We start from the raw sequence: 12,833 nt of genomic DNA, 5'->3' as shown, positions 1-12,833 counted from the left end.
CCGTGGCTGTTTCAAGATAGTACGAACTTGTTCATGGAGTGTGACAAACTCTTCCACAAAATCACAAGCACGACCATGGAGCTGCGAACGATCAGGAGCATTACTCAATTCAACAAGTCCTCACGGAAGCAAGCCATAAACTATACGAAATGGACCAAAACCGGTACTCCGATTAAGTGCATGATTATGAGTAAACTCAGCCTGACATAGAGCTTTATCCCACAAATTGATGTTCTTACCAACTAAACATCACAAAAGATCTCCAAGTGCACGATTAACTACCTCTGTTTGACCATCTATTTGTGGATTGTAAGTGGAGCTCATGTCAACACTACTGCGCAATAAAAGAATGCCAAAAGTGTCCGAGAAAACGAGTATCACAATAAGAGACAATTGAAAAGGAAAGACCATGAAGATTGTAAATATCTCGGAAAAAGAGTGTCACAACTTGAATTGCATTATGTTGTCTTCTTATGAGGATAAAATGCACCATTTTAGAGAAATGTCCACCACCCAAAAAGATAGAATAATTACCATATTGTGTTCTTGGGAACCCAAACACAAAATCTATACTAATCACTCAACATCTCTTCCTAAAGATGGCCAATAGTACGAAGCTGAAATCAAAAGGAGAGTACGATCACGCAAATATGGCCTTCATCATGCAATTCTTTGATTAATTGTAAGTGTAAACTATATATTCAGGAATACACAGCTGCACACTGCGAAAAAAATCCCATCAACATCCAAAAATTCATCAGAAAAACGTTCACGTGCGTCACTCTAAATCTTGGTAAAGAATGGATCAGTTGGGTATAGACCAGACGAGACATCAAACCCCGAAACAGACACTTGAAGTGAGCCAAGAAGAGAGTGAAGTCTACTTAACTCATCAGCTATTCTGTTAATTGTACCCATTTTGTGCATAATAAAAAATGTACATTGATGGAGATACGCAAGCAAACCGCGCCGCATGACGAGCATAATTTTTTTTTTGAGAATCCATATGCTTCAAAGTGTCATGATTGGTGAATATAAAATATTCCTTGTAAAAAAGAGAATGACACCAATGTTTGATGGCATAAACCACCGCATGTAAATCAACATTATATGTGCTATACCGACCCGTGACAACAATCTTTTCAGTGAAAATGCAACAGATCGACACGCTTGGCTCAAAACTACGCATATGCCAAACTTGGAGGCATCACTATGTAAAATACTTAAGCATCACTTATTGAACCATTATTGATCGAAGACAGCTTCGTTGGATTGGTGGTGTTTCAAACAACCACCGACATATGACATCTTTAACATCCGCAAACCAAAATGTGAGTTTTGGGGATCGGTGTCAATCGACACCAAGGGTGGTGTCGGTCAACACCAACGATTTCTGGTTTGGCGAGTTTGTCGTAATTTTCGACACCAACGATTTCTGGTTTGGTTTTGTAACATCCACGAACCGGAATCCTAGTTTGGGATGTGCATCGATCGATGCAAGTGTTGTGTCGATCGATGCAAGCCTGGTTGGGTCAGGAAACGAGTAAGTTAAACGTTACATTTTTGGGTTAGAAAAACCCTAAAATCGAGTATAAAAGTAGGAACCAAAGAATTGATTTGGCCACCTATGTCACCAAAGTGCACTTATCTTTTCGGTTAAGAGTCCTGAGAGAACTCTAAAGTTAAGCGTGCTTCAGCTGGAGTAGTCTCAGGATGTGTGACCTTCCGAGAAGTGACTGTTGGAACTGTGCAAGTGAGGACAAAACACAGGGAAAGGTCATGTGGTGATTTGTAGGGACGGTAACAAGTCTTTAATGCCTCCCAGACGTAGCAAACCGGCCGTCGAATATGGATGGCTTCACGGGCCTAGTGAGAGGACGTGAGGCCCATTAAGGAAAGTGGGCCCATGGACAGGGATTAGACATGTGGCCCACTAAGAGGTGCCGACCAGGGCATTACAAGTGGTATCAGAGCCGAACACAGAAAAGTGTGGAGTCAAGTGGGCTACCGTCGGGAGTGACGGTCACAACGAGGATGTTGCGATCTATTAGTGGGGTGAATTGTGACACCCCGGTTTCAGAGACTTGCGGAGATGTTTAAAAGAATTGATTTGACCATCTATGTCACCAAAGTGCACTTATCTTTTCGATTAAGGGTCCCACTACAAGAAAAGTCCACATTGATAGCAATAGATTATAGCTCATTCTCTTCAACAGCTATGAAAAATATACTTTTTTTGTTATTACCATATAATAGCACTAGAAAAACGCTAAGATAAAAATTCATTAAATGAGAACCTAAAATCGTTTATTCCGCCAATACTTAGATGAAAATTTTCGTTTAAGCGTCTTTTAGATCCAATTTTTGTTTTTGTATCAAGAACCAAAAAATTTAAGTGCCACGTTTACAGCAAAAATAAAACATTATCCCTTCTCTGTACGAGAAGACGAACAAAACTTCTAGAAAAATTTTCTTCCCCAAATTGAAATCTAGGTCTTTTTGAGTCACCATAGACTCCACCGTGAAGCTCGTCGGCAGCCTCATTTCGCGTCCATTCCGATGTTATATCTCGGCGACAAAGTGATTAACACGAAGAGATCGAGAGCTTTTGATTCTCGTTGCTGATACCGGCGACAAAGACGATGGTTCTTCTTTCGAAGCCTTCTTCTTCTTCCTCTGCTTCTTCTCTCTTCTGTCTCGCTGAAACTTGATTCGAAACCCGTTCTGAAACTTGATTCGAAACCCGATCTAAACTCGATCCCAATTTGTTTGTCACATCTTTCACTCTCGATCCCTCTCAGTTTACAATCTCTTCTGAACTCGTCAAGGTTTCCCTTCTTCTCAATCATATTTTGCAAAGTAGTAGCTCGATCTCTCTCCGTCGGGTCGTCGCACGGTTTCAGATCCAATTTGCTTTTGATTTTCATGTTCGATTATTTGCCTATCACTTATCAGTCTTGCTATTGTAAGAACTCTTGTTGATTAGAAGTGATGACATGCCTTTTAGATTCTGTATGGAGTTGTAAGATGATATATTTCATGAGTACAATATCTATTGAAAGTGACTTGTATCTTGTTGCTCATGTTTCTTCTTTGAACCTCTGATTTTGGTTTCTCACTGTGAAACAGGGTGATACATTCAACAATTCTCATTTCACAGACTCAAGGAACAAATCTCGGTGACTCTTCTTCTTTTCCTGTTGAGAAAATTAATCGCCAAATTATATGAAGCTTTGTTATATGTATTCTTGATGGTGAAAAACTGATAATGTAAGCCATGGCTTAAACCGTGAGTCTAGCTTTGCTGATTGAGAATTTTCTGGATTTTGTGGTTTCTCTATTCATTATTGTTTTCGATTTTAGTCAATGATTCCGAGTTACTATCCAAAATTTGGCAACATAAGTTTATTGAGCCAATGAGATGGCAATGGCTATGATATCTGTTGTAGTTTCTAAAATTTGTGAAAGTTGCTGTCTGCTGACTCTTGGAATTGAGAGTTCCAGTTCTAGATTAGATTGAGGTCTTGTGATTGTTAACTGCAGGACAAGAAGTCGAGTACAAGAAGTCGAGTATAGACTTGGGATCATTGCTACAGGTTATACGTTCTGATCTCTAGTTTTTCTAACAATTTATGTCTTTGATTATGCCTTGTTGATTTAAGCTCTTTGTATAATATTTTGACTGGATGCTTTTCTTATAATATTGTCATTGGCATTCACTAGCCCTGTTTTCATCCGATGGATCTGTGATAGCATGGGTTGAAATCTTGAAGCTTTGTTATGGTCTAGGACTAGGTTTCGAAACAAGAAAAAGGCTTCGGCATGGTGATAGCTCTATGCAACATCATTTGCCAACCTTCGTGAGTGTCTTTTAGAGTTTACGGAATTTCCAACTTAGCACATTTAGTTTTGGATTTTAACGGCTTTTATCTACTGATTTTGAAACAGGAACACCAGAAAGAGAGTGAGTTCCTTTAGCAAAGAACAAGAAACATATAAATTAAGGAACTACACGAGAAGTAAGTGTCTCGCCTCATCTCCATAAACTCGTTATGTGCAACAATTTTAATGACTGTTGTTTTTCTACTGTATCTATGTGCAGCTTTGGATACTTGATTCATATATTCAAAGTGAACTAGTAGCTGTTCATTGGACTGTTTCAAGAAACGCTAAGTGAGCAGCTAAAAGAGACCCTTTGCTACAAGTAAGAAAAGCTTTGAAGGGTTACATGTACATGTCAAGTAGTGTTTCTATTCTTTTTGATGTTAGTTTTATTTTATTTAAGACTTGGTGACACTTTGTTATGTAAGACTTATTTTGGTTAATGTAATTTATGTTATGTATGTTGATTATTTTATGAAATGTAAAAATATAAATCTATTTAAATAAATTTTGAAAAAAAAAATTACAATAATAAATAAAATAGCATTAATTTTGTGATACAATAAAATATATTTATAGCATTCGATTATTGCTATGATATAGCTACGGTAGAAGCTCCTAGCATAGCGTGTAAAATGACTTATAACATTATCTTTAAAAATTTGAAAAGCGGGATAACATAGCATTTCTGTACTGCTATGGTATAATACTATACCATAGCATACGAACTTTTCGCTATCATATGTGAGGTATCTACAATAACAGTGGCCTAATATAGCGTTTGTAAAAGAGCTATGAATTACATATTATAGCGTTTCTCTCGTCCTAACAATGTACATATTTGTTGTAGTGTCCTGAGAGACCTCTAGAGTAAAGCATGCTTGAGCTGGAGTAGTCTGAGGATGGGTGACCTTCTGGGAAGTGACTGTCGAAACTGTGCGAGTGAGGACAAAACATAGGGAAAGATCATGTAATGATTTGTAGGAACGGTAACAAGTCTTTAATACCTCCCGGACATAGCAAACCAGCCGTCAGATATGGATGGGCTCACGGGCCTAGTGAGAGGACGTGAGATCCATTAAGAAAAGTGGACCCATGGACTAGGATTGGACATGGGGCCCACTAAGAGATAGCAGCCGGGGCGTTACAAGAAAATTCACATTACACAGGTGATACAAAATTTACCCTCAAAATAATATCTAGTCTTCATGCTCCTTTACACATATAATAATATATTAATAAGATTACCAATTACTTTTCCAAAGAAATGATATTATTTTAGCTCAATCAAATACCTACACATAGGGATGAAATCGACAATGTGGATTGCCAATTGTCTTTAAAATGGAAGGGTTATCCTTTTATACTCAATCCAATGCCTACACATAGGGATGGAACGGATACGAGATATGAAATTCAACAAAAATCTAAGACTAATGAGACCATAAAGGAAATAAAATCCCTAATAGGTAAGCAACACCTTTCATTTCCTATATCAAAAATCTTTATGCCAACAAAACAAACCAGACATAAAAAGATGGCGGATCAAGAGGCTCTTTTGCGTAAGATGATCGCCAAAGAGATAGCAGAATTGCAAAAATTGCGTAGTGAGAACCGAAACCTTCAGATTCAAGAAATTATGTGGGGTTGTCTCAAAGGAAAGAATGATGTTCATAAGCTCGGTGAAAAAGATATGCGAGATTTGATTTCTTTTTATTGATAAGTATATCAATAAGCTTACTTGCAGGATGGAGAACCTTGTGAAGAATGGTGAATCTTCTTCTTCTTTAACTCCTCTTGTTGTTGCAGATGGAGTTGTTGTCCCAGTCGGATATTTGGATCATGAAAAGCAGAATCAAAATCAGCAGAAACTGATTCAACCCCAAAATGAACTTCTTAATGATTTTAAAATGAATGTTGATTTAGATATGAATTTGAATTCGAACCAAAATATGATTTTGAATTTGGATCAAATTTCAAATGTTGAAAAGGATGAAGACATTCCTTCCATGGAAGGGAGCCACCACCAACCTGAAACTTGACTGTCTCGCTACCACCATTGCTGATGTTTGTGCTCCCAACATCACCAACAATCTTAATTCTTAAGGAGAGTTGTTTAAATTTTAGTGATGAAGCATTTGATTGTTTGGATTTGTGTTTTCGCCATTTTAAAAGACAAAATCTGTATGTGAATTCATTTTGCTAGTTTTTTGTGTGGTAATAATAAATATTTTGGTTTTAAGTTATTGTTATGTTCGTCTGATTACTAAGTAATGAATTTTTGTGGAAAAATTATCATTTTATTTTGAGAAACTTAAATCATATTAAAAAAATAATCAGTAGGTTCAATAGTTTAAACCAATTGTGATATTACTAACTACCTAAGACCAATTCACTGTAGGTTCAGTTCATCAATTCAATGTGAAAATAAGAATATTAAGGTTGTTTTTGATGAGTTTGGCTAGTGGTGTGGATCCTACTTTTGTCGAGAAATAGTATTCCAATATCGTTAAACCATGAATAACACATATAATGTATATTTTGGCAACACCCAAATATGCATTCATAGATTCGCTTGCTGTTCACAACCATTTGACAACCAGTAATAAAATGATTACCTGGTACAGGGGCGCTTCCATTTGACAACCAGTAATAAAATGACAACCAGTAATAAAATGGTTCTGCAACTGCCCCGTCAAGTCACAGGACCACCTTTTCACTTGTAGTTACTCAACAATGCATCTTGGATAAATTAACTTGACGCCTTTTCCTCTACTAATGTTAGACTACATACTAGCTTTGATAACCTGCTTCTCCTAATCTCTCAGTATGACTTCACTGCTACAACGCTATTCATTCTGCATTATGTTTTTTATGTTTCGATCCACTAAATAAGGAGAGAGGAATCAGCGACGGCATAGGTAACAAGCAACTTCTACATGAAAGCACATTAATTATCAAGTACATGAAAAATTAAGCACACTTCAGCAAAGAGGATCTTCCAAGTTCAAAGCTTTGGTTTGGAGCTCAAGACCATACTTTAGAGATTCATTAGCCATTTTGCCTAACTTTCCTCCTTCTTTCAAACTCTTTCAAAATCATTAGCTGAAAGGTTGCATATAATATAATTATAAAACGATTTTTGGTTAAAGAAATTTAATATTTATTCCAAAAATTTAAAAAAGAAAACAACAAATAGTACATAATTATTTTGGTAACTCTAACTCAATTTGACCAAGAAATCCTTGAATCTGAATTCCTTGTTTATAAACTCAATGAGTTTATCTCGAGAGATTTTCAAACCAAATCCCACACCGTCGAAACCAAGACATCCATCAATCCACCGTACCAACCCTTTAAACCAAACCAACCAAAGAAAACATTCATATGTAGTCCAGATATGGCGTTGCCATTGTCGGAGAAACACCCTCCTCCTATCAAATCATAGCCAGCACAAACCAAAAACCGAACCAAACCCAATTACTAACAAAAAACAAATCTAGGAAACGATCCCAAGCACTGATGGATCAAAACCTTACCGATCGCCTTCCCTTCGCTGCTCTCCTCTTGTTTTTTTGTTATCATTGAATCGACAAGAACGATTCGTAGCCAATCCCTACTACGCGGGATAACATGACTTAGTAGAGTCGAACTCCAGTAGGATCGGTCGCACATGTTGTATCGTAACAATTTCACTAAACACAATTCTCTCTCGTTTTTTTATCACCGCTTTTGATAGTATAGTTTCGAATTATATATATTATTATTTTTTATTCCACTAATATTTTTTTTATTTTTGATAACTTAATTTCATTTTGTAACTTTATTTTATTCATTTAAAATGATATTTTGTATTTATTATTTTAATATGAAAATATCAGTAACTAAATATAAAACTGCTTAGTATTATGTATTTTTAATTAACTTTAATGTAATTGTTTTCCCTTAAGTGGACATTCTAAATAAGAAAGAAAACTCACATTACACATGTGTAGGGATGTCAAAATGATTAACTCAACTCAAATCAACTCATTACCTAATGAGTTTAAATTAAATGACTTCATGGATTAACCCAAGTCATTTATTTAAATAAGCTGGGTTAACCCATAAACTCATTTAATTTGATGAGTTAAATGGTTAAATAGGTTAATCTTGATTTTAGAGAATGAGAAATTGCAAGTATGAGTAAAAAATTGTTTAGTTCCTAAAGTTACACATTGTAACATCCGTGAACCAAATAGTGAAACTTGGGGATGGGTGTCGATCGACACCAACTTTTTCTGGTTCATCCAGATTGTTTTATTTCGCGATTTTTGTGTTGGTTTGGTATAATTGGGTTATGTAAACTGAATATATAAGTGGGGAAGAGACGAATTGAGGGTTTAGGGTGTGTTTTGTCGCTGTTTGCTAAAGAAAAGAGAGAAAACGGAGAGTCTGTGAGTTGAGAGGTTTTTGGGATTGTTCTTGGCTGAGGAAGGGAGAGTTGTTGTTGGGAACGAAGGAGAAGCTTCTTAAGGTGTTGTTTCCACCGTTTCTCAATCAAATCTTCCTGCAAAAGAGGTGAGTGCTTGACCACAACTGATCTAAGCATGAGATCTCTTTGTGATGGCTGTTCTTTGTTGTTTGTGGTGTATTGCTTGTGTGGTTTGGTTGGTTCCATGTTTCCTTATGTCCCTGAAGCGTTTGGGAGAGTTTGGGATGGATTGGAGGCGATTTGGAACGGATATTCGATGTTTGGTTTCATGCGGATCGTGTCTGCGAAGGCGGTATCAATCGACACCAGTTGGGTGTTGGTCGACACCATGGTTGTGTCAGTGTCGGTCGACACCGACCTAGAGTCGGTCGACACCAGACTTATCTGTGACTTGTTTTTCTTGGTTTGTTGTGTTGTTTGTGTTTGTTTGTTTGCTTTAACAAGAGGTTATCAGTTGCTTATGTGTATAGCCCAATAGATGGGAGGATTGCCTCACTAAGTGTTTATGACAATACTCATGCAACTCAATTTGTGTTTGTGGTGCAGGTAAAGGCAAAGTGTGATCGTGGAATCAAGGCGATGAGGAGGAGGATGATTTAGGGTCTCGATTATATGTTGTTGGTCTTGGTTATATGGCTAAGTGGATGGTTTATAGCAAAATAGGAACTTAATTGGTTGAATTATTTTCCTGTTGTTGGATGCATGTTGTTTTGTGATGGAATTGATTATGAGTAGTTAGTCAACTTGCATGTGGTATGGAGTCCTAGTATCATCCTCTTCGAGCCTACTTTTTGATTCCACGGTGAGTTGTGTTCATTGTGTAGTTAAGGTCGTTTGTTTGTTTAGCCTTCTGTTCTTGGTGATACAGATGGTTAGGGGTGAGGGAGCTGATGTTTGCGGGCGTGATCGTGGTTGTGGTCGTGAGCGTCAGTGAGAGTGTGACCCAGAGCATGGCCAGTGAGGAGGTGGCAGAGTCGCATGTTCATCCTAGTGTGTCTGGAGACCTAGCTGGTGGTGTTATCGGCAGGGTGGATGGGCCCAGTGTCGGCCACGGTGTTGCCCTGGGGGTGGGGGGGGTTGCAGCGGAGGGTGTTCCAGGTAGAGAGGATGTCTTGGCGGGCTTGCTAGCTCAGGTTTTGGCGTGACTTCCAGCAGTGGTGCCGCCAGTGGATGGTGGGCAGGTTCCAGTTGTGCCGCCAGTGGATGGTGGGCAGGTTCCAGTAGTGCCGCCAGTGGTTGGTTGGCGAGGTCCAGTGGTGAAGCCTGTAGCTGGTGTGCAGCCAGGGGCCGAGGTAGTGGATGCTCAGTATGTTCAGATGTTGGTGCAGTTACGACATGTGGGCGTGGGATTTTTCCCAGGAGGCACAGATCCGAGTGCAGCGGATGAGTCGTGAGAGAGGATGGAGGATATTTTCCAGTCACTCCGGTGTTTCGACCACTATCGGGTAGACTTGGAAGCACATTACGTTTCGGGGGATGCGAGGGTCTGGTGGAGGTCGGTGACGGCACAGAGAGTGCAGCGTGAGATAACTTGGAGGGACTTTGTGAGAGAGTTCAACGCTAAGTATTTTCCATAGGAAGCACTTGATCGCATGGAGGTGGGGTTCTTAGGGTTGACCCAGGGGAACCGTACGGTGCGGGAGCTGGATGCGGAGTTCAGTCGGATTGTGGTATATGCAGGTCGGATTTTGGAGCCAGAATCGGCTCAAGTGCGAAGGTTCTTGTTGGCTCCGCGTGACGATATGAGGACTCGGTGCAGGGTGAGGATTTATACTACTAGAGCAGAGCTGGTAGAGATTGCAGCTGGGATAGAGGATGACTTGAGGTCACAGGTAGTGGTGGCTAGCCCTACTGTTCAGATAGAAGAGATATTGGAGCAAAGCATTCGAGGCAAGGGTAGAAATTTAGAGCAAAGGCATAAGAGGAAGCTAGAAGACACGTCAGATATGCGGCAAGGCGGACGAGGGTGTTTCGAATGTGGAGGCAGGGATCACATGTTGGCAGACTGCCCCAAGAAAGGTGACTCGCAGGAGTACTGTCGATTGTGTTATCATTGTGGGGAGGAGGGGCATATCAGGCCTTTCTGTCCTAAATGGAGGCAGATGATGGAGGTTGAGGCGCAGCCGAAGGGAGGACCGGGTGCCCATCCCGGTGTTTAGTTTTAGCTTTTTGTTTCTTTCTTTTGTTTATGTATTTTCGTTGAGGTTGTAACGATTATGACATTTTGAGATTAATAAGATGAGTATTCTTTATTTTTGATTGGTGTTGTCATGGGAAAAGAAAAATAGCTCGGAGTTTCTATAATTGGAAAGCTTCCATAAATAGAAAATTTCCATAAAAAGGAGGTCTCCATAATTAGAAAGTTTCTAAAAATGGAAAGGTTTTTGTGGAAAGTGTGGTGATCTCTGTGGTGATCTTACGGGATGTGTACCTTGGTGGTGGTCTTAGGACGCCGGATAAAATGGCGGCGGTCCTGGTGACGTTTGTGGCCTTAGTGGCGGTCCTGTGGAACGTTTGTGTGGTCTTTGTGACGTGTTTGGAGTCTTTTTGACGTGTTTAGGGTCTTTGTGACGTCTCGGTAGCCTTAGTGGCGATGTTCACTGTAGGACATTGCAATGTTCTTGCGGAAGTGTTGAGGTAGATGTAGTCGGGAGATACTCGATGGTATTACTCAAGGCCGTGTGGGCCCAAATCATGTGATACCGATAGCTTGATGGACTTTGTGGCCATAGAATGGGATTGGTATGTTGCTTCGGATGACGATCCGATAGCGCGCTTTAGGGTGACGACCCAAGAGCGGGATTTTGAGACTTCCTTGATACCGTAGCTGTAAGCCGTGGCTCGACAGTGAGCTGGTATGTCTCGAGGGTTGCGACTCGAGAGCGGGGGAGTGGGTGTGAGTGACTTCCTGGTACCGTAGCTGTAGGCTGTGGCCTGGCAGTGAGCCGGTATGACTCGAAGGTTACGACCTGAGAGCGGGGGGAGTGTGAGTGACTTCCTGGATGTTATAGCTTAAGGCAGTTGGCCTGATAGCGAGCCGGCATGATTCGTTAGTTGCGACTACAGACAGAGGAAGCACTGAGTTAAGAGAAAATAACGTGTATGGTGTGAGTGTATTGGCTAGAGGGAGACCTCGGGGTCAGTCGGAGGTGTGCGTGCTGTTGCGACAGTTGCACGGGAAACTTTGGCTGATGGTGTTCAGTCCGGTCAGAGGACGTGTGGGCCGTGTTGACGGTGGCACAGAGGTCCTTGGTAGATGGACGGTTCTGCGGGATTCGAGGACGAATCCTTGTTGGTGGGGGAGAATTGTAACATCCGCGAACTTAATAGTGAAATTTGGGATGTGTTGATCGACACCAACTTTTTGCTGGTTCGTCCAAATTGTTTTATTTTGCGATTTTTGGGTTGGTTTCGTTTAATTGGGTTATGTAAACCGAATATATAAGTAGGAAAGCGACGAATTGAGGGTTTAGGGTGTGTTTTGTCGCCGTTTGCAGAAGAAAAGAGAGAAAAGGGAGAGTTTGTGAGTTGAGAGGTTTTTGGGATTGTTCTTGGCTGTGTTGGTGAGATCTGTGGCTGAGGAAGGAAGAGTTGTTGCTGGGAATAAAGGAGAAGCTTCTTAAGGTGTTGTTTCCATCATTTCTCAATCAAATCTTCCTGCAAAGGAGGTGAGTGCTTGACCATTGCTGATCTAAGCCTGAGATCTCTTTGTGATGGTTGTTCTTTGTTGTTTGTGGTGTATTGCTTGCGTGGTTTGGTTGGTTTCATGTTTCCTTAGGTCCCTGAAGCGCTTGGGAGAGTTTGGGATGGATTGGAGGCGATTTGGAACGGATGTTCGACGTTCGGTTTAGTGCAGATCGTGTCTGCGAAGGCGGTGTCGATCGACACCATGGTTGTGTCAGTGTCGGTCGACACCAGACTTATCTGTGACTTGTTTTTCCTGGTTTTTTGTGTTGTTTGTATTTGTTTGTTTGCTTTAACAAGAGGTTCTCAGTTGCTTGTGTGTATAGCCCAGTAGATGAGAAGATTGCCTCACTGAGTGTTTATGACAATACTCATGCATCTCAATTTGTGTTTGTGGTGCAGGTAAATGCGATGTGTGATCGTGGAATTAAGGCGATGAGGAGGAAGATGATCTAGGGTCTCAGTTATATGTTGTTGGTCTTGGTTATGTTTATTAATGTTGGAATCCGGTGTAGTAGCATGGTTAGGAATGTTCCTATTATTGGTATGTTTCCGCTGTGCATAATGATCGTTGTTGGTTTAATGATGGTTTGTGGTTTGATGCTTAATTAAGTATTATGGGATGCTTAATTATGATTAAAAAAAAAATGGGTCGGGTTGTTTCACACGTAGACATGGACTTCTTCATCCATATTTTTCCTATCAACTAAAAGTCGGTTCGAGTGTATTAACCACAATCTAGTTCTCAAGTCTCATCTTATATACTCATCATAGTTTGTTACGGTGCTCTGTT

The 12,833-nt window shown here is 40.2% G+C and overlaps 1 pseudogene; it reads left to right on the top strand.

Annotated features, from left to right (window-relative positions):
* LOC104728645 lies at nucleotides 5,383-6,039 on the top strand (annotated as a pseudogene).

The sequence above is a fragment of the Camelina sativa genome, chromosome 11 (genome assembly GCF_000633955.1).
Source record: "Camelina sativa cultivar DH55 chromosome 11, Cs, whole genome shotgun sequence".
In the NCBI taxonomy this organism is placed as follows: Eukaryota; Viridiplantae; Streptophyta; class Magnoliopsida; order Brassicales; family Brassicaceae; genus Camelina; species Camelina sativa.
Note: the sequence above shows the minus strand (reverse complement) of the source record. Positions and strands in the feature narration are given on the sequence as shown.